This window comes from Pelobates fuscus, chromosome 12, assembly GCF_036172605.1.
Source record: "Pelobates fuscus isolate aPelFus1 chromosome 12, aPelFus1.pri, whole genome shotgun sequence".
Taxonomy (NCBI): Eukaryota; Metazoa; Chordata; class Amphibia; order Anura; family Pelobatidae; genus Pelobates; species Pelobates fuscus.
In genome coordinates this window covers 52,481,668-52,501,448 of record NC_086328.1, presented here as the reverse complement: position 1 = coordinate 52,501,448, position 19,781 = coordinate 52,481,668, and positions in this window count along the sequence as shown.

Sequence of the window (19,781 nt, the reverse complement as noted above, 5' to 3'; positions counted from 1 at the left end):
CTCTGCCAACCTCTGCCAGTCCACTTTGCCACTCGTATCTGGTGTGACTATTGCGTGCCTTTGAAAACAAAAAAAGTTTTTCACTGTAAGCTAATAGCAGTCAGTGTCCTTAAAGCGGGTGTCAGACCTTCAGCGTGTACTCTGCCAACCTCTGCCAGTCCACTTTGCCACTCATATCTGGTGTGACTATAGCGTGCCTTTAAAAACAAAAAAAGTTTTTCACTGTAAGCTAATAGCAGTTAGTTGTCTGCAAGCGTCTGGGTGTCAGGCCTTCAGCGTGTACTCTGCCAACCTCAGCAAGTGCATTTGCCAATCATATCTGGTGTGACTATAGTGTGCCTTTAAAAACAAAAAAAGTTTTTCACTGTAAGCTAATAGCAATTAGTTTTCTGCAAGCGTCTGGGTGTCAGGCCTTCAGCGTGTACTCTGCCAACCTCAGCATGTGAACTATGCCACTCATATCTGGTGTGACGCGTGCCTTTAAAAACAAAAAAGTTTTTCACTGTAAGCTAATAGCAGTCAGTGTCCTTAAAGCGGGTGTCAGACCATCAGCGTGTACTCTGCCAACCTCTGCCAGTCCACTTTGCCACTCATATCTGGTGTGACTATAGCGTGCCTTTAAAAACAAAAAAGTTGGGGGCGTGTCCGGACCGCGCATGTGATCAGACGCACGAAACCGGAGCTCTCCCGACCAGCGGCAATAAACCGGCGATTACAGCAAAACAAACCGCACAAAACGTGCGAAACTAGCTCAACCCGACGGGTAAACATCCAGGCACAACATGGCTGCAAAAAAACTTAAACAAAAAACGTTAAACTCTCACCTAGAGAGGTCCCAGAACACAGAGCCGAAAATCCAAGATGGCGCCGACGGACGGCACTCTCCCTCCCAAGACTCTGAGGCAGGAGACAGTCACTCTGAACATAATTGCCCTGCCACAAATTCGTCCATCAGGATAATCATGCAAGAACTTCAAGCCTCATTCAAAGCAGACCTCCTAAAAATGACAGCAGACATCAAAGCTGACATTCACAGCATGGGGGAACGCACTGCACGTCTGGAGGATAAAACCGAAGAATTAGTGGAAGCACATAACTCTATAGCAGAAGCCTACACTGTCCTGGAACACAAATTAAAAACACTGGAAGAAAAGGTGGCAGATCAGGAGGATAGGAGCAGGAGGAACAACATCCGCATCAGAGGTATCCCTGAGACTGTCTCACAGCAGGACCTCCCCAGGTATGTCAAAGACCTGTTCAAGGCACTGATCCCCTCCCTGTCTGAATTCGATCTGATCCTAGACAGAACGCACCGGCTACCCAAGCCTAAACATCTCCCGCCTGACATTGCACGAGACACCATTACTAGAGTGCACCATTTTACCGTCAAAGATAGACTCATGCAAGTAGCCAGAACTACCACCAAATGGCCCGAGGCGTACGACAAAATCAAGCTATTCATTGATCTCTCCTCGGCAACTATGCTCAAACGGCGGACCTTTGCAACGATCACAGAAGCACTCAGAACCGCAAACATCCCTTACAAGTGGGGCTTCCCTACGAAACTACTCGTCAAAAGAAATGGCGTTGACAAATCCATAACGAATCCAGAAGATGGCAAAAGACTACTACGGGAATGGAATATACCACTCCTTGCCACCGACCGCCAGAAACAACCAACACCGGCACAAGCACCACAGAAGCTCACAAAAAACTGGTCAAGAATGCCCGGGACATCACAAGACACGAACAATAAAACAGCACCGACCTGAAAGATATACGAACTTACATCGCAACACCACTTCCCTAATGGAAGTGAAGTTCAGGTTTATTCTGTTTATTCTGTTTATGGTTTATGTTTGAGTTTAACTGATGTTTACTTTAAGACGCACTGAAAGGTTTGTAAATAGACCACAAACCAAGCCGCGGCGGGTGAACACCACCCGGACGCACGTGCTCGGAATTGGACTGTTGTGGATCACGCAAGAGGGATCCTGATACTCCAATCCTGATCAACCACCCCCTTGGGCTCTAATAGCCCTTCTTACTTTTCCGTTGCCTCAGGCAATTGAATGTCACTGAAGGGTGACTTACGGAATATTGTATATAGTTTTTCCCCTGTTTACCCCCCTCCCTCCCACCCCACCCCCCCTAAAGAATGTGTCTGATACCTATAACATGCTCGCCACACTGGGCCACCCAGCGCCTATCATACCTAAAACTAAGGTGTCTCCTACTACCGCCCGGCCTTGGCTTGATACCAAGGCTGCTATAATTGTTAAAATCCAACATCTCATATCACAGCATACCATACGACGACCAAATGGTACTTAAAATTATGTCACTGAACGCCAAGGGGCTCAACTCGCCCAACAAACGGCGACTAGCCATACAGGAAGCGAAAAGAAGTGGGGCCCAGGTAGCTTTTTTCCAGGAGACACACTTCAAATGGCATTCCAAGCCCAAATTCACCTCCAAGTGGTATCCGATTGATTTTCATACTTGCTATACCGCAAAGAAAAGAGGGGTTTCCACCTTGATAAGTAAAGGGGTGGTGTTTTCACTGGTTAGGAAAATCGGTGACAAGAAAGGCCGCTATTTAATTTTACAATGTTTAATTAATAATATGCCTTATACCTTAATCAATGTGTATAGTCCAAACGAAAACCAATATGAATTTATGCAGACAATTTTAGCAATGGTGGATATGTACAAATACGGGGAGGTAATCATTGGAGGCGACACCAACTTTCTATTAGACAGCAAAATTGACTCCTCCTCTACCACACAGGTTGCAAGTTGCACACTCAAACAGAGAACTGCACTGTCAAATAGAATAAGCTCTGCTCTGACAGCAGCTCACATGCTAGACCCATGGCGCATATTGCATCCTGCAGAAACAGATTACACCTGCTATTCAGCGGCACATAACTGCTACTCACGTATAGATAGATTCCTCATCCCCTCCAACCTACTGCCCCGAATAGAAGATGCCATGATAGGGACAATGACATGGTCAGACCATGCCCCCATCACAATCAGTATTACAGAGTCATTCACCAATAAGGGATCGGGCTCCTGGAGACTTAATGACTCCCTCCTTGCAGACCCATCTATAGTCTCCCAGATAACCACAGATCTACAACACTACATCAGGGAGAATACGACAGGGGACTCCCCAATAGAACAAATATGGCTAGCACACAAAGCGGTCATTAGGGGCAGCTTTATTAAGCATGCAAGCTATGCCAACAAACGAAGGAAGGCGGAATATACCGAACTCCTAGAAGAAATCAAAACTTTAACACACTCTAACAAACATGAACCGCAAACCCCCACGAAAACGAGACTCCTAACCCTTCACAATAAACTCAAAAACATGGAGCTAGCTAAAACAACATACCTACTTAGAAAAAGCAAACATAATTTTTTTATGAGTGGCAACAAAGCTGGTGCCATTTTAGCATCACAGTTAAAACAAAGAAATGTCGCCTCCAGGATTGCCTTCCTAAACGACTCCAATGGTAAGAAAATAACAAACCCCCAGGACATTGTCGACCACTTTGCCCATTATTACGGCGAATTATACAACCTTAAGCACGACCCAAAGACTCACACTCCATCCCCAAACGAAATAGATGAATTCCTATCCGACCTAAACCTCCCCAAACTCTCAGAGAAGGACATAGCATCCCTGACTCGGCCATTCTCCCTCGACGAACTCACAGCAGCAATCTCACAACTCCCAACACACAAATCCCCTGGACCTGACGGTCTGCCGAATGAATATTACAAAACCTTCTCACCTACCATAGCACCACTATTCCTCCAACTAGTGAACAAATGCGCCGCGGAGGGTCGCACTGCCACAAGAAATGCTTATGGCACACATTTCCACGCTTCCCAAGCCAGGCAAACCTCCCACCCAATGTAAAAACTTTCGACCCATCTCTCTCCTCAACGGGGATGCCAAATTATACGCAAAACTGATAAGTAACCGCCTCGCACCCCTTCTACACAAACTAATCCACAACGACCAATCTGGGTTCATAAGGGGACGCCAGGGTGCCGACAACACTAGAAAAATCCTAAACATATTATCCGCAATAGAATCCACAAAATCGACTGGCCTTCTCTTAGCTCTAGATGCAGAGAAGGCCTTCGACCGCCTGAACTGGACCTACATGACCAAAGTCTTATCACGATTTAATTTTCCCGCATCCACCATAGCCAACATCATGGCACTATACCAACACCCGGCAGCAAAGGTCTCACATGGAGGGTTCCTCTCCACACCCTTCTCTATCACGAACGGGACCCGCCAAGGATGCCCCCTATCACCCCTCCTATACATTCTTGCCCTGGAACCCCTAGCTCAAAAGATTCGATCACACCCTGAGATCCCAGGCATTCATATCCACAACCAGATGTACAGCCTAGCCTTATTCGCAGATGACATCTTCATAGCACTGTCAGATCCGGAACGATCCCTTGGCCCCCTACTAAATTTACTACAACAATTTGGTACCATCTCCTACTACCGTCTAAACCAAGACAAGACCCAAGCCCTACCCTTAAACCTACCTAAAACCCTCAGAGACACACTCCGTGCCTCGTACCAGTTTGACTGGAAATCGAACTCCATTACATACCTGGGGGTAAAAATAGCACCTACCATACTTGCTACCTCCCGATTAAATTACAAACCTCTCCTGACGTTGTGTAAATCGGAAATGCACAAATGGCATCACACAAAGCTTTCCTGGCTAGGCAAAATTAATACATACAAAATGATGATCCTCCCGCGTATCCTCTACACCTTCCGAATGATACCCCTAGGAGTCACATCCCAATACTGTAAAGCTTTACAAAAACTATGTGGCTCCTTTATCTGGAGCAACAAACGACCCAGGATATCCTTGGCGCTTCTACAAACAGCACCACGGCAGGGTGGTGTAGGACTCCCTAACATCCAACAATATCACAGGGCGGCGATACTCTCAACTGGCATACTCCTCCACGCCAAACCGGGCACACTACAGTGGGTAGACATGGAAAGAGCGCAATTCAAAGACACGACCCTGACTGACTACCTATGGACACCTAAGAAACTCAAACCTAAACGTACAGACCTATTCCCGACAACACAGTTAACACTCACACTGTGGGATGCTTACATGGACGCTATAGGCCATAAAGACACCCTACATGCTAGATCACCGATTTCGGTCTTAAAGGTATTAGTACCTAATATTCCCCTCAGAGACTGGACCGAAGTGGGAATTACAGAAATTTCACAACTACTTGACACTGGGGGCATAACCCCCTTCCCAGAGTTGCAACAGAGATGGGGAGTACCAAACAGGGCAATTTTCTCCTTCCTACAATTGAAGAGTGTCCTGCAGGCACACGCACCATCAATACGCAAAACACAAAACCCCGATAGAATCATTTCAAGCCTAGTCATAGACAGATGCTGGACATCGCCCACAAGACCTAAAATGCTCACACTATGCTACAAAGCATGGCAAGAGCTCACTACGACCAAAACAAATCCCTATAAAACACACTGGGAAACGGACTGTGGGATAACCCTGACTGACGAAGATTGGTTGCGGGCCCTTAATGGCCTATCCAGGTGGACCAAATGCTACACACACATTGAAGCCCATAGAAAGCTCCTTTACCGCTGGTACATGACCCCACAGAGACTCCACCGAATATACCCTAACGCACCCCAGACTTGTTGGAGATGCGGAGCAACTGTGGGAACATTGGAGCACCTGTGGTGGTCATGCGGCGATATCCTGCCACTTTGGGCTGCCGTAACCAAGACACTGAAACAACTCGATATCCCCCAGTTCCACCTAACCAAAACCTCGTGCCTCCTGCTAATACTCCCAGATACCCTAACCCCTGGACAAAAGCAGAGCACAGCCCTCACCATACTGGCAGCGAGAAACCTATTAGCATCACACTGGAAATCAACAATTTGCCCGTCTTTAGCCCAACTCCGAACCAAAATCACCCAGTACAAAATTTACGAACGGATGGCTATCACGTCTCCGCTCAAGAGACTCGAGTTTGACAAATGCTGGGAGGGCTGGGACGGGGTGTTGGACGAGGTTGATGAAACAGAATCGACTAGTGTGAAATGATAAGACGAAACGAGCTGACACTGTGGCCCCAGGCAAATGTTCCCTAGATTTAGTCCTACCAGAACCTGACTGAGAGCATAATATATACGCGGGTGTTGACACACTCTACCTACCTCTCCCCACCCCATTTCTCGCCCCCACCCCCACCATTCAACCTATCCTTGCCTTACCATTACCTTACACCCAGTTCTTGCCCACTATGGGGAATACCCACTGATGCACCAATTAGTTTAAAGAGAGGTGCCATTCTGTGACACATCTCAAGCTCAACGATAAAGACCTCCCGGCCACGCTGGGCAACTACTACGCGGATAACACCGAGTAGGGTCTTTAGATACGCCAACTGGGCCGTGAAGACGCACCCAACCAAGCCGGTATTCTGCTTTGAATAGTAGATGCAATAGAGGAAATAAATGAGACTCTTGTAATAACTTCATGCTGATAGCTAACACACTGTACCAGCAAGAATGTATGTAACCATATATTGAGCTCCAATGCTTACAAATCATCTTGTATAACTTGTCACTTGTACTCCCCCATTAACCCATCCCCTTTTCTCTTCTGTACCCCACCTATATGCTGAAAACAATAAAATATAAATTTGAAAAAAAACAAAAAAGTTGTTCACTGTAAGCTAATAGCAGTTAGTTGTCTGCAAGCGTCTGGGTGTCAGGCCTTCAGCGTTTACTCTGCCAACCTCAGCAAGTGCATTTGCCACTCATATCTGGTGTGACTTTAGTGTGCCTTTAAAAACAAAAAAAGTTTTTCACTGTAAGCTAATAGCAGTTAGTTTCTCTGCAAGCGTCTGGGTGTCAGGCCTTCAGCGTGCACTCTGCCAACCTCAGCATGTGCACTTTGCCACTCATATCTGGTGTGACTATAGCGTGCCTTTAAAAACTAAAAAAGTTTTTCACTGTAAGCTAATAGCAGTCAGTGTCCTTAAAGCGGGTGTCAGACATTCAGCGTGTACTCTGCCAACCTCTGCCAGTCCACTTTGCCACTCAGATCTGGTGTGACTATAGCGTGCCTTTAAAAACAAAAAATTATTTTCACTGTAAGCTAATAGCAGTTAGTTGTCTGCAAGCGTCTGGGTGTCAGGCCTTCAGCGTGTACTCTGCAACCTCAGCATGTGCACTTTGCCACTCATATCTGGTGTGACTATAGCGTGCCTTTAAAAACAAAAAAGTTTTTCACTGTAAGCTAATCACAGTTAGTTGTCTTCAAGCGTCTGGGTGTCAGGCCTTCAGCATGTACTCTGCCAACCTCAGCAATTGCACTTTGCTACTCATATCTGGTGTGACTATAGCGTGCCTTTAAAAACAAAAAAGTTTTTCACTGTAAGCTAATAGCAGTCAGTGTCCTTAAAGATTGTGTCAGACCTTCAGCGTGTACTCTGCCAACCTCTGCCAGTCCACTTTGCCACTCATATCTGGTGTGACTATAGTGTGCCTTTAAAAACAAAACTATTTTTCACTGTAAGCTAATAGCAGTTAGTTGTCTGCAAGCGTCTGGGTGTCAGGCCTTCAGCGTGTACTCTGCCAACCTCAGCAAGTGCACTTTGCCAATCATATCTGGTGTGACTATAGCGTGCCTTTAAAAACAAAAAAAGTTTTTCACTGTAAGCTAATAGCAGTCAGTGTCATTAAAGCGGGTGTCAGACCTTCAGCGTTACTCTGCCAACCTCTGCCAGTCCACTTTGCCACTCATATCTGGTGTGACTATAGCGTGCCTTTAAAAACAAAAAATTATTTTCACTGTAAGCTAATAGCAGTTAATTGTCTGCAAGCGTCTGGGTGTCAGGCCTTCAGCGTGTACTCTGCAACCTCAGCATGTGCACTTTGCCACTCATATCTGGTGTGACTATAGCGTGCCTTTAAAAACAAAAAAGTTTTTCACTGTAAGCTAATCACAGTTAGTTGTCTTCAAGCGTCTGGGTGTCAGGCCTTCAGCGTGTACTCTGCCAACCTCAGCAATTGCACTTTGCTACTCATATCTGGTGTGACTATAGCGTGCCTTTAAAAACAAAAAAGTTTTTCACTGTAAGCTAATAGCAGTCAGTGTCCTTAAAGATTGTGTCAGACCTTCAGCGTGTACTCTGCCAACCTCTGCCAGTCCACTTTGCCACTCATATCTGGTGTGACTATAGTGTGCCTTTAAAAACAAAACTATTTTTCACTGTAAGCTAATAGCAGTTAGTTGTCTGCAAGCGTCTGGGTGTCAGGCCTTCAGCGTGTACTCTGCCAACCTCTGCCAGTCCACTTTGCCACTCATATCTGGTGTGACTATAGCGTGCCTTTAAAAACAAAAAAAGTTTTTCACTGTAAGCTAATAGCAGTTAGTTGTCTGCAAGCGTCTGGGTGTCAGGCCTTCAGCGTGCACTCTGCAACCTCAGCATGTGCACTTTGCCACTCATATCTGGTGTGACTATAGCGTGCCTTTAAAAACAAAAAAGTTTTTCACTGTAAGCTAATCACAGTTAGTTGTCTTCAAGCGTCTGGGTGTCAGGCCTTCAGCGTGTACTCTGCCAACCTCAGCAATTGCACTTTGCTACTCATATCTGGTGTGACTATAGCGTGCCTTTAAAAACAAAAAAGTTTTTCACTGTAAGCTAATAGCAGTCAGTGTCCTTAAAGATTGTGTCAGACCTTCAGCGTGTACTCTGCCAACCTCTGCCAGTCCACTTTGCCACTCATATCTGGTGTGACTATAGCGTGCCTTTAAAAACAAAAAAAGTTGTTCACTGTAAGCTAAAAGCAGTTAGTTGTCTGCAAGCGTCTGGGTGTCAGGCCTTCAGCGTGTACTTTGCCAACCTCAGCATGTGCACTTTGCCACTCATATCTGGTGTGACTATAGCGTGCCTTTAAAAACAAAAACGTTTTTCACTGTAAGCTAATAGCAGTCAGTGTCCTTAAAGCGGGTTTCAGACCTTCAGCGTGTACTCTGCCAACCTCTGCCAGTCCACTTTGCCACTCGTATCTGGTGTGACTATTGCGTGCCTTTGAAAACAAAAAAAGTTTTTCACTGTAAGCTAATAGCAGTCAGTGTCCTTAAAGCGGGTGTCAGACCTTCAGCGTGTACTCTGCCAACCTCTGCCAGTCCACTTTGCCACTCATATCTGGTGTGACTATAGCGTGCCTTTAAAAACAAAAAAAGTTTTTCACTGTAAGCTAATAGCAGTTAGTTGTCTGCAAGCGTCTGGGTGTCAGGCCTTCAGCGTGTACTCTGCCAACCTCAGCAAGTGCATTTGCCAATCATATCTGGTGTGACTATAGTGTGCCTTTAAAAACAAAAAAGTTTTTCACTGTAAGCTAATAGCAATTAGTTGTCTGCAAGCGTCTGGGTGTCAGGCCTTCAGCGTGTACTCTGCCAACCTCAGCATGTGAACTATGCCACTCATATCTGGTGTGACGCGTGCCTTTAAAAACAAAAAAGTTTTTCACTGTAAGCTAATAGCAGTCAGTGTCCTTAAAGCGGGTGTCAGACCATCAGCGTGTACTCTGCCAACCTCTGCCAGTCCACTTTGCCACTCATATCTGGTGTGACTATAGCGTGCCTTTAAAAACAAAAAAAGTTGTTCACTGTAAGCTAATAGCAGTTAGTTGTCTGCAAGCGTCTGGGTGTCAGGCCTTCAGCGTTTACTCTGCCAACCTCAGTAAGTGCACTTTGCAACTCATAGCTGGTGTAACTATAGTGTGCCTTTAAAAACAAAAAAAGTTTTTCACTGTAAGCTAATAGCAGTCAGTGTCCTTAAAGCGGGTGTCAGGCCTTCAGCGTGTACTCTGCCAACCTCAGCATGTGAACTATGCCACTCACATCTGGTGTGACTATAGCGTGCCTTTAAAAACAAAAACGTTTTTTCACTGTAAGCTAATAGCAGTCAGTGTCCTTAAAGCGGGTGTCAGACCTTCAGCGTTTACTCTGCCAACCTCAGCAAGTGCACTTTGCCACTCATAGCTGGTGTGACTATAGTGTGCCTTTAAAAACAAAAAAAAGTTTTTCACTGTAAGCTAATAGCAGTCAGTGTCCTTAAAGCGGGTGTCAGGCCTTCAGCGTGTACTCTGCCAACCTCAGCAAGTGCACTTTGCCACTCATATCTGGTGTGAATATAGCGTGCCTTCAAAAACAAAAAAAGTTTTTCACTGTAAGCTAATAGCAGTCAGTGTCCTTAAAGCGGGTGTCAGACCTTCAGCGTGTACTCTGCCAACCTCTGCCAGTCCACTTTGCCACTCATATCTGGTGTGACTATAGCGTGCCTTTAAAAACAAAAAAAGTTGTTCACTGTAAGCTAAAAGCAGTTAGTTGTCTGCAAGCGTCTGGGTGTCAGGCCTTCAGCGTGTACTTTGCCAACCTCAGCATGTGCACTTTGCCACTCATATCTGGTGTGACTATAGCGTGCCTTTAAAAACAAAAACGTTTTTCACTGTAAGCTAATAGCAGTCAGTGTCCTTAAAGCGGGTTTCAGACCTTCAGCGTGTACTCTGCCAACCTCTGCCAGTCCACTTTGCCACTCGTATCTGGTGTGACTATTGCGTGCCTTTGAAAACAAAAAAAGTTTTTCACTGTAAGCTAATAGCAGTCAGTGTCCTTAAAGCGGGTGTCAGACCTTCAGCGTGTACTCTGCCAACCTCTGCCAGTCCACTTTGCCACTCATATCTGGTGTGACTATAGCGTGCCTTTAAAAACAAAAAAAGTTTTTCACTGTAAGCTAATAGCAGTTAGTTGTCTGCAAGCGTCTGGGTGTCAGGCCTTCAGCGTGTACTCTGCCAACCTCAGCAAGTGCATTTGCCAATCATATCTGGTGTGACTATAGTGTGCCTTTAAAAACAAAAAAAGTTTTTCACTGTAAGCTAATAGCAATTAGTTTTCTGCAAGCGTCTGGGTGTCAGGCCTTCAGCGTGTACTCTGCCAACCTCAGCATGTGAACTATGCCACTCATATCTGGTGTGACGCGTGCCTTTAAAAACAAAAAAGTTTTTCACTGTAAGCTAATAGCAGTCAGTGTCCTTAAAGCGGGTGTCAGACCATCAGCGTGTACTCTGCCAACCTCTGCCAGTCCACTTTGCCACTCATATCTGGTGTGACTATAGCGTGCCTTTAAAAACAAAAAAGTTGGGGGCGTGTCCGGACCGCGCATGTGATCAGACGCACGAAACCGGAGCTCTCCCGACCAGCGGCAATAAACCGGCGATTACAGCAAAACAAACCGCACAAAACGTGCGAAACCAGCTCAACCCGACGGGTAAACATCCAGGCACAACATGGCTGCAAAAAAACTTAAACAAAAAACGTTAAACTCTCACCTAGAGAGGTCCCAGAACACAGAGCCGAAAATCCAAGATGGCGCCGACGGACGGCACTCTCCCTCCCAAGACTCTGAGGCAGGAGACAGTCACTCTGAACATAATTGCCCTGCCACAAATTCGTCCATCAGGATAATCATGCAAGAACTTCAAGCCTCATTCAAAGCAGACCTCCTAAAAATGACAGCAGACATCAAAGCTGACATTCACAGCATGGGGGAACGCACTGCACGTCTGGAGGATAAAACCGAAGGTTTAGTGGAAGCACATAACTCTATAGCAGAAGCCTACACTGTCCTGGAACACAAATTAAAAACACTGGAAGAAAAGGTGGCAGATCAGGAGGATAGGAGCAGGAGGAACAACATCCGCATCAGAGGTATCCCTGAGACTGTCTCACAGCAGGACCTCCCCAGGTATGTCAAAGACCTGTTCAAGGCACTGATCCCCTCCCTGTCTGAATTCGATCTGATCCTAGACAGAACGCACCGGCTACCCAAGCCTAAACATCTCCCGCCTGACATTGCACGAGACACCATTACTAGAGTGCACCATTTTACCGTCAAAGATAGACTCATGCAAGTAGCCAGAACTACCACCAAATGGCCCAAGGCGTACGACAAAATCAAGCTATTCATTGATCTCTCCTCGGCAACTATGCTCAAACGGCGGACCTTTGCAACGATCACAGAAGCACTCAGAACCGCAAACATCCCTTACAAGTGGGGCTTCCCTACGAAACTACTCGTCAAAAGAAATGGCGTTGACAAATCCATAACGAATCCGGAAGATGGCAAAAGACTACTACGGGAATGGAATATACCACTCCTTGCCACCGACCGCCAGAAACAACCAACACCGGCACAAGCACCACAGAAGCTCACAAAAAACTGGTCAAGAATGCCCGGGACATCACAAGACACGAACAATAAAACAGCACCGACCTGAAAGATATACGAACTTACATCGCAACACCACTTCCCTAATGGAAGTGAAGTTCAGGTTTATTCTGTTTATTCTGTTTATGGTTTATGTTTGAGTTTAACTGATGTTTACTTTAAGACGCACTGAAAGGTTTGTAAATAGACCACAAACCAAGCCGCGGCGGGTGAACACCACCCGGACGCACGTGCTCGGAATTGGACTGTTGTGGATCACGCAAGAGGGATCCTGATACTCCAATCCTGATCAACCACCCCCTTGGGCTCTAATAGCCCTTCTTACTTTTCCGTTGCCTCAGGCAATTGAATGTCACTGAAGGGTGACTTACGGAATATTGTATATAGTTTTTCCCCTGTTTACCCCCCTCCCTCCCACCCCACCCCCCTAAAGAATGTGTCTGATACCTATAACATGCTCGCCACACTGGGCCACCCAGCGCCTATCATACCTAAAACTAAGGTGTCTCCTACTACCGCCCGGCCTTGGCTTGATACCAAGGCTGCTATAATTGTTAAAATCCAACATCTCATATCACAGCATACCATACGACGACCAAATGGTACTTAAAATTATGTCACTGAACGCCAAGGGGCTCAACTCGCCCAACAAACGGCGACTAGCCATACAGGAAGCGAAAAGAAGTGGGGCCCAGGTAGCTTTTTTCCAGGAGACACACTTCAAATGGCATTCCAAGCCCAAATTCACCTCCAAGTGGTATCCGATTGATTTTCATACTTGCTATACCGCAAAGAAAAGAGGGGTTTCCACCTTGATAAGTAAAGGGGTGGTGTTTTCACTGGTTAGGAAAATCGGTGACAAGAAAGGCCGCTATTTAATTTTACAATGTTTAATTAATAATATGCCTTATACCTTAATCAATGTGTATAGTCCAAACGAAAACCAATATGAATTTATGCAGACAATTTTAGCAATGGTGGATATGTACAAATACGGGGAGGTAATCATTGGAGGCGACACCAACTTTCTATTAGACAGCAAAATTGACTCCTCCTCTACCACACAGGTTGCAAGTTGCACACTCAAACAGAGAACTGCACTGTCAAATAGAATAAGCTCTGCTCTGACAGCAGCTCACATGCTAGACCCATGGCGCATATTGCATCCTGCAGAAACAGATTACACCTGCTATTCAGCGGCACATAACTGCTACTCACGTATAGATAGATTCCTCATCCCCTCCAACCTACTGCCCCGAATAGAAGATGCCACGATAGGGACAATGACATGGTCAGACCATGCCCCCATCACAATCAGTATTACAGAGTCATTCACCAATAAGGGATCGGGCTCCTGGAGACTTAATGACTCCCTCCTTGCAGACCCATCTATAGTCTCCCAGATAACCACAGATCTACAACACTACATCAGGGAGAATACGACAGGGGACTCCCCAATAGAACAAATATGGCTAGCACACAAAGCGGTCATTAGGGGCAGCTTTATTAAGCATGCAAGCTATGCCAACAAACGAAGGAAGGCGGAATATACCGAACTCCTAGAAGAAATCAAAACTTTAACACACTCTAACAAACATGAACCGCAAACCCCCACGAAAACGAGACTCCTAACCCTTCACAATAAACTCAAAAACATGGAGCTAGCTAAAACAACATACCTACTTAGAAAAAGCAAACATAATTTTTTTATGAGTGGCAACAAAGCTGGTGCCATTTTAGCATCACAGTTAAAACAAAGAAATGTCGCCTCCAGGATTGCCTTCCTAAACGACTCCAATGGTAAAAAAATAACAAACCCCCAGGACATTGTCGACCACTTTGCCCATTATTACGGCGAATTATACAACCTTAAGCACGACCCAAAGACTCACACTCCATCCCCAAACGAAATAGATGAATTCCTATCCGACCTAAACCTCCCCAAACTCTCAGAGAAGGACATAGCATCCCTGACTCGGCCATTCTCCCTCGACGAACTCACAGCAGCAATCTCACAACTCCCAACACACAAATCCCCTGGACCTGACGGTCTGCCGAATGAATATTACAAAACCTTCTCACCTACCATAGCACCACTATTCCTCCAACTAGTGAACAAATGCGCCGCGGATGGCGCACTGCCACAAGAAATGCTTATGGCACACATTTCCACGCTTCCCAAGCCAGGCAAACCTCCCACCCAATGTAAAAACTTTCGACCCATCTCTCTCCTCAACGGGGATGCCAAATTATACGCAAAACTGATAAGTAACCGCCTCGCACCCCTTCTACACAAACTAATCCACAACGACCAATCTGGGTTCATAAGGGGACGCCAGGGTGCCGACAACACTAGAAAAATCCTAAACATATTATCCGCAATAGAATCCACAAAATCGACTGGCCTTCTCTTAGCTCTAGATGCAGAGAAGGCCTTCGACCGCCTGAACTGGACCTACATGACCAAAGTCTTATCACGATTTAATTTTCCCGCATCCACCATAGCCAACATCATGGCACTATACCAACACCCGGCAGCAAAGGTCTCACATGGAGGGTTCCTCTCCACACCCTTCTCTATCACGAACGGGACCCGCCAAGGATGCCCCCTATCACCCCTCCTATACATTCTTGCCCTGGAACCCCTAGCTCAAAAGATTCGATCACACCCTGAGATCCCAGGCATTCATATCCACAACCAGATGTACAGCCTAGCCTTATTCGCAGATGACATCTTCATAGCACTGTCAGATCCGGAACGATCCCTTGGCCCCCTACTAAATTTACTACAACAATTTGGTACCATCTCCTACTACCGTCTAAACCAAGACAAGACCCAAGCCCTACCCTTAAACCTACCTAAAACCCTCAGAGACACACTCCGTGCCTCGTACCAGTTTGACTGGAAATCGAACTCCATTACATACCTGGGGGTAAAAATAGCACCTACCATACTTGCTACCTCCCGATTAAATTACAAACCTCTCCTGACGTTGTGTAAATCGGAAATGCACAAATGGCATCACACAAAGCTTTCCTGGCTAGGCAAAATTAATACATACAAAATGATGATCCTCCCGCATATCCTCTACACCTTCCGAATGATACCCCTAGGAGTCACATCCCAATACTGTAAAGCTTTACAAAAACTATGTGGCTCCTTTATCTGGAGCAACAAACGACCCAGGATATCCTTGGCGCTTCTACAAACAGCACCACGGCAGGGTGGTGTAGGACTCCCTAACATCCAACAATATCACAGGGCGGCGATACTCTCAACTGGCATACTCCTCCACGCCAAACCGGGCACACTACAGTGGGTAGACATGGAAAGAGCGCAATTCAAAGACACGACCCTGACTGACTACCTATGGACACCTAAGAAACTCAAACCTAAACGTACAGACCTATTCCCGACAACACAGTTAACACTCACACTGTGGGATGCTTACATGGACGCTATAGGCCATAAAGACACCCTACATGCTAGATCACCGATTTCGGTCTTAAAGGTATTAGTACCTAATATTCCCCTCAGAGACTGGACCGAAGTGGGAATTACAGAAATTTCACAACTACTTGACACTGGGGGCATAACCCCCTTCCCAGAGTTGCAACAGAGATGGGGAGTACCAAACAGGGCAATTTTCTCCTTCCTACAATTGAAGAGTGTCCTGCAGGCACACGCACCATCAATACGCAAAACACAAAACCCCGATAGAATCATTTCAAGCCTAGTCATAGACAGATGCTGGACATCGCCCACAAGACCTAAAATGCTCACACTATGCTACAAAGCATGGCAAGAGCTCACTACGACCAAAACAAATCCCTATAAAACACACTGGGAAACGGACTGTGGGATAACCCTGACTGACGAAGATTGGTTGCGGGCCCTTAATGGCATATCCAGGTGGACCAAATGCTACACACACATTGAAGCCCATAGAAAGCTCCTTTACCGCTGGTACATGACCCCACAGAGACTCCACCGAATATACCCTAACGCACCCCAGACTTGTTGGAGATGCGGAGCAACTGTGGGAACATTGGAGCACCTGTGGTGGTCATGCGGCGATATCCTGCCACTTTGGGCTGCCGTAACCAAGACACTGAAACAACTCGATATCCCCCAGTTCCACCTAACCAAAACCTCGTGCCTCCTGCTAATACTCCCAGATACCCTAACCCCTGGACAAAAGCAGAGCACAGCCCTCACCATACTGGCAGCGAGAAACCTATTAGCATCACACTGGAAATCAACAATTTGCCCGTCTTTAGCCCAACTCCGAACCAAAATCACCCAGTACAAAATTTACGAACGGATGGCTATCACGTCTCCGCTCAAGAGACTCGAGTTTGACAAATGCTGGGAGGGCTGGGACGGGGTGTTGGACGAGGTTGATGAAACAGAATCGACTAGTGTGAAATGATAAGACGAAACGAGCTGACACTGTGGCCCCAGGCAAATGTTCCCTAGATTTAGTCCTACCAGAACCTAACTGAGAGCATAATATATACGCGGGTGTTGACACACTCTACCTACCTCTCCCCCGCCCCATTTCTCGCCCCCACCCCCACCATTCAACCTATCCTTGCCTTACCATTACCTTACACCCAGTTCTTGCCCACTATGGGGAATACCCACTGATGCACCAATTAGTTTAAAGAGAGGTGCCATTCTGTGACACATCTCAAGCTCAACGATAAAGACCTCCCGGCCACGCTGGGCAACTACTACGCGGATAACACCGAGTAGGGTCTTTAGATACGCCAACTGGGCCGTGAAGACGCACCCAACCAAGCCGGTATTCTGCTTTGAATAGTAGATGCAATAGAGGAAATAAATGAGACTCTTGTAATAACTTCATGCTGATAGCTAACACACTGTACCAGCAAGAATGTATGTAACCATATATTGAGCTCCAATGCTTACAAATCATCTTGTATAACTTGTCACTTGTACTCCCCCATTAACCCATCCCCTTTTCTCTTCTGTACCCCACCTATATGCTGAAAACAATAAAATATAAATTTGAAAAAAAACAAAAAAGTTGTTCACTGTAAGCTAATAGCAGTTAGTTGTCTGCAAGCGTCTGGGTGTCAGGCCTTCAGCGTTTACTCTGCCAACCTCAGCAAGTGCATTTGCCACTCATATCTGGTGTGACTTTAGTGTGCCTTTAAAAACAAAAAAAGTTTTTCACTGTAAGCTAATAGCAGTTAGTTTCTCTGCAAGCGTCTGGGTGTCAGGCCTTCAGCGTGCACTCTGCCAACCTCAGCATGTGCACTTTGCCACTCATATCTGGTGTGACTATAGCGTGCCTTTAAAAACTAAAAAAGTTTTTCACTGTAAGCTAATAGCAGTCAGTGTCCTTAAAGCGGGTGTCAGACATTCAGCGTGTACTCTGCCAACCTCTGCCAGTCCACTTTGCCACTCAGATCTGGTGTGACTATAGCGTGCCTTTAAAAACAAAAAATTATTTTCACTGTAAGCTAATAGCAGTTAGTTGTCTGCAAGCGTCTGGGTGTCAGGCCTTCAGCGTGTACTCTGCCAACCTCAGCAAGTGCACTTTGCCAATCATATCTGGTGTGACTATAGCGTGCCTTTAAAAACAAAAAAAGTTTTTCACTGTAAGCTAATAGCAGTCAGTGTCATTAAAGCGGGTGTCAGACCTTCAGCGTTACTCTGCCAACCTCTGCCAGTCCACTTTGCCACTCATATCTGGTGTGACTATAGCGTGCCTTTAAAAACAAAAAAATATTTTCACTGTAAGCTAATAGCAGTTAATTGTCTGCAAGCGTCTGGGTGTCAGGCCTTCAGCGTGTACTCTGCCAACCTCAGCAATTGCACTTTGCTACTCATATCTGGTGTGACTATAGCGTGCCTTTAAAAACAAAAAAGTTTTTCACTGTAAGCTAATAGCAGTCAGTGTCCTTAAAGATTGTGTCAGACCTTCAGCGTGTACTCTGCCAACCTCTGCCAGTCCACTTTGCCACTCATATCTGGTGTGACTATAGTGTGCCTTTAAAAACAAAACTATTTTTCACTGTAAGCTAATAGCAGTTAGTTGTCTGCAAGCGTCTGGGTGTCAGGCCTTCAGCGTGTACTCTGCCAACCTCTGCCAGTCCACTTTGCCACTCATATCTGGTGTGACTATAGTGTGCCTTTAAAAACAAAACTATTTTTCACTGTAAGCTAATAGCAGTTAGTTGTCTGCAAGCGTCTGGGTGTCAGGCCTTCAGCGTTTACTCTGCCAACCTCAGCAAGTGCACTTTGCCAATCATATCTGGTGTGACTATAGCGTGCCTTTAAAAACAAAAAAAGTTTTTCACTGTAAGCTAATAGCAGTCAGTGTCCTTAAAGCGGGTGTCAGACCTTCAGCGTGTACTCTGCCAACCTCTGCCAGTCCACTTTGCCACCCATATCTGGTGTGACTATAGCGTGCCTTTAAAAACAAAAAAAGTTTTTCACTGTAAGCTAATAGCAGTTAGTTGTCTGCAAGAGTCTGGGTGTCAGGCCTTCAGCGTGTACTCTGCCAACCTCAGCAAGTGCACTTTGCCACTCATATCTGGTGTGACTATAGCGTGCCTTCAAAAAACAAAAAACGTTTTTCACTGTAAGCTAATAGCAGTCAGTAACCTTAAAGCGGGTGTCAGGCCTTCAGCGTGTACTCTGCCAACCTCAGCAAGTGCACTTTGCCACTCATATCTGGTGTGACTATAGCGTGCCTTCAAAAACAATAAAAGATTTTCACTGTAAGCTAATAGCAGTCAGTGTCCTTAAAGCGGGTGTCAGACCTTCAGCGTGTACTGTGCCAACCTCTGCCAGTCCACTTTCCCACTCATATCTGGTGTGACTATAGCGTGCCTTTAAAAACAAAAAACTTTTTTCACTGTAGGCTAATAGCAGTTAGTTGTCTGCAAGCGTCTGGGTGTCAGGCCTTCAGCGTGTACTCTGCAAACCTCAGCAAGTGCATTTGCCACTCATATCTGGTGTGACTATAGTGTGCCTTTAAAAACAAAAAAAGTTTTTCACTGTAAGCTAATGGCAATTAGTTGTCTGCAAGCGTCTGGGTGTCAGGCCTTCAGCGTGTACTCTGCCAACCTCAGCATGTGAACTATGCCACTCATATCTGGTGTGACTATAGCGTGCCTTTAAAAACAAAAAAGTTTTTCACTGTAAGCTAATAGCAGTCAGTGTCCTTAAAGCGGGTGTCAGACCTTCAGCGTGTACTCTGCCAACCTCTGCCAGTCCACTTTGCCACTCGTATCTGGTGTGGCTATAGCGTGCCTTTAAAAACAAAAAATGTTTTTCACTGTAAGCTAATAGCAGTTAGTTGTCTGCAAGCGTCTGGGTGTCAGGCCTTCAGCGTGTACTCTGCAACCTCAGCATGTGCACTTTGCCACTCATATCTGGTGTGACT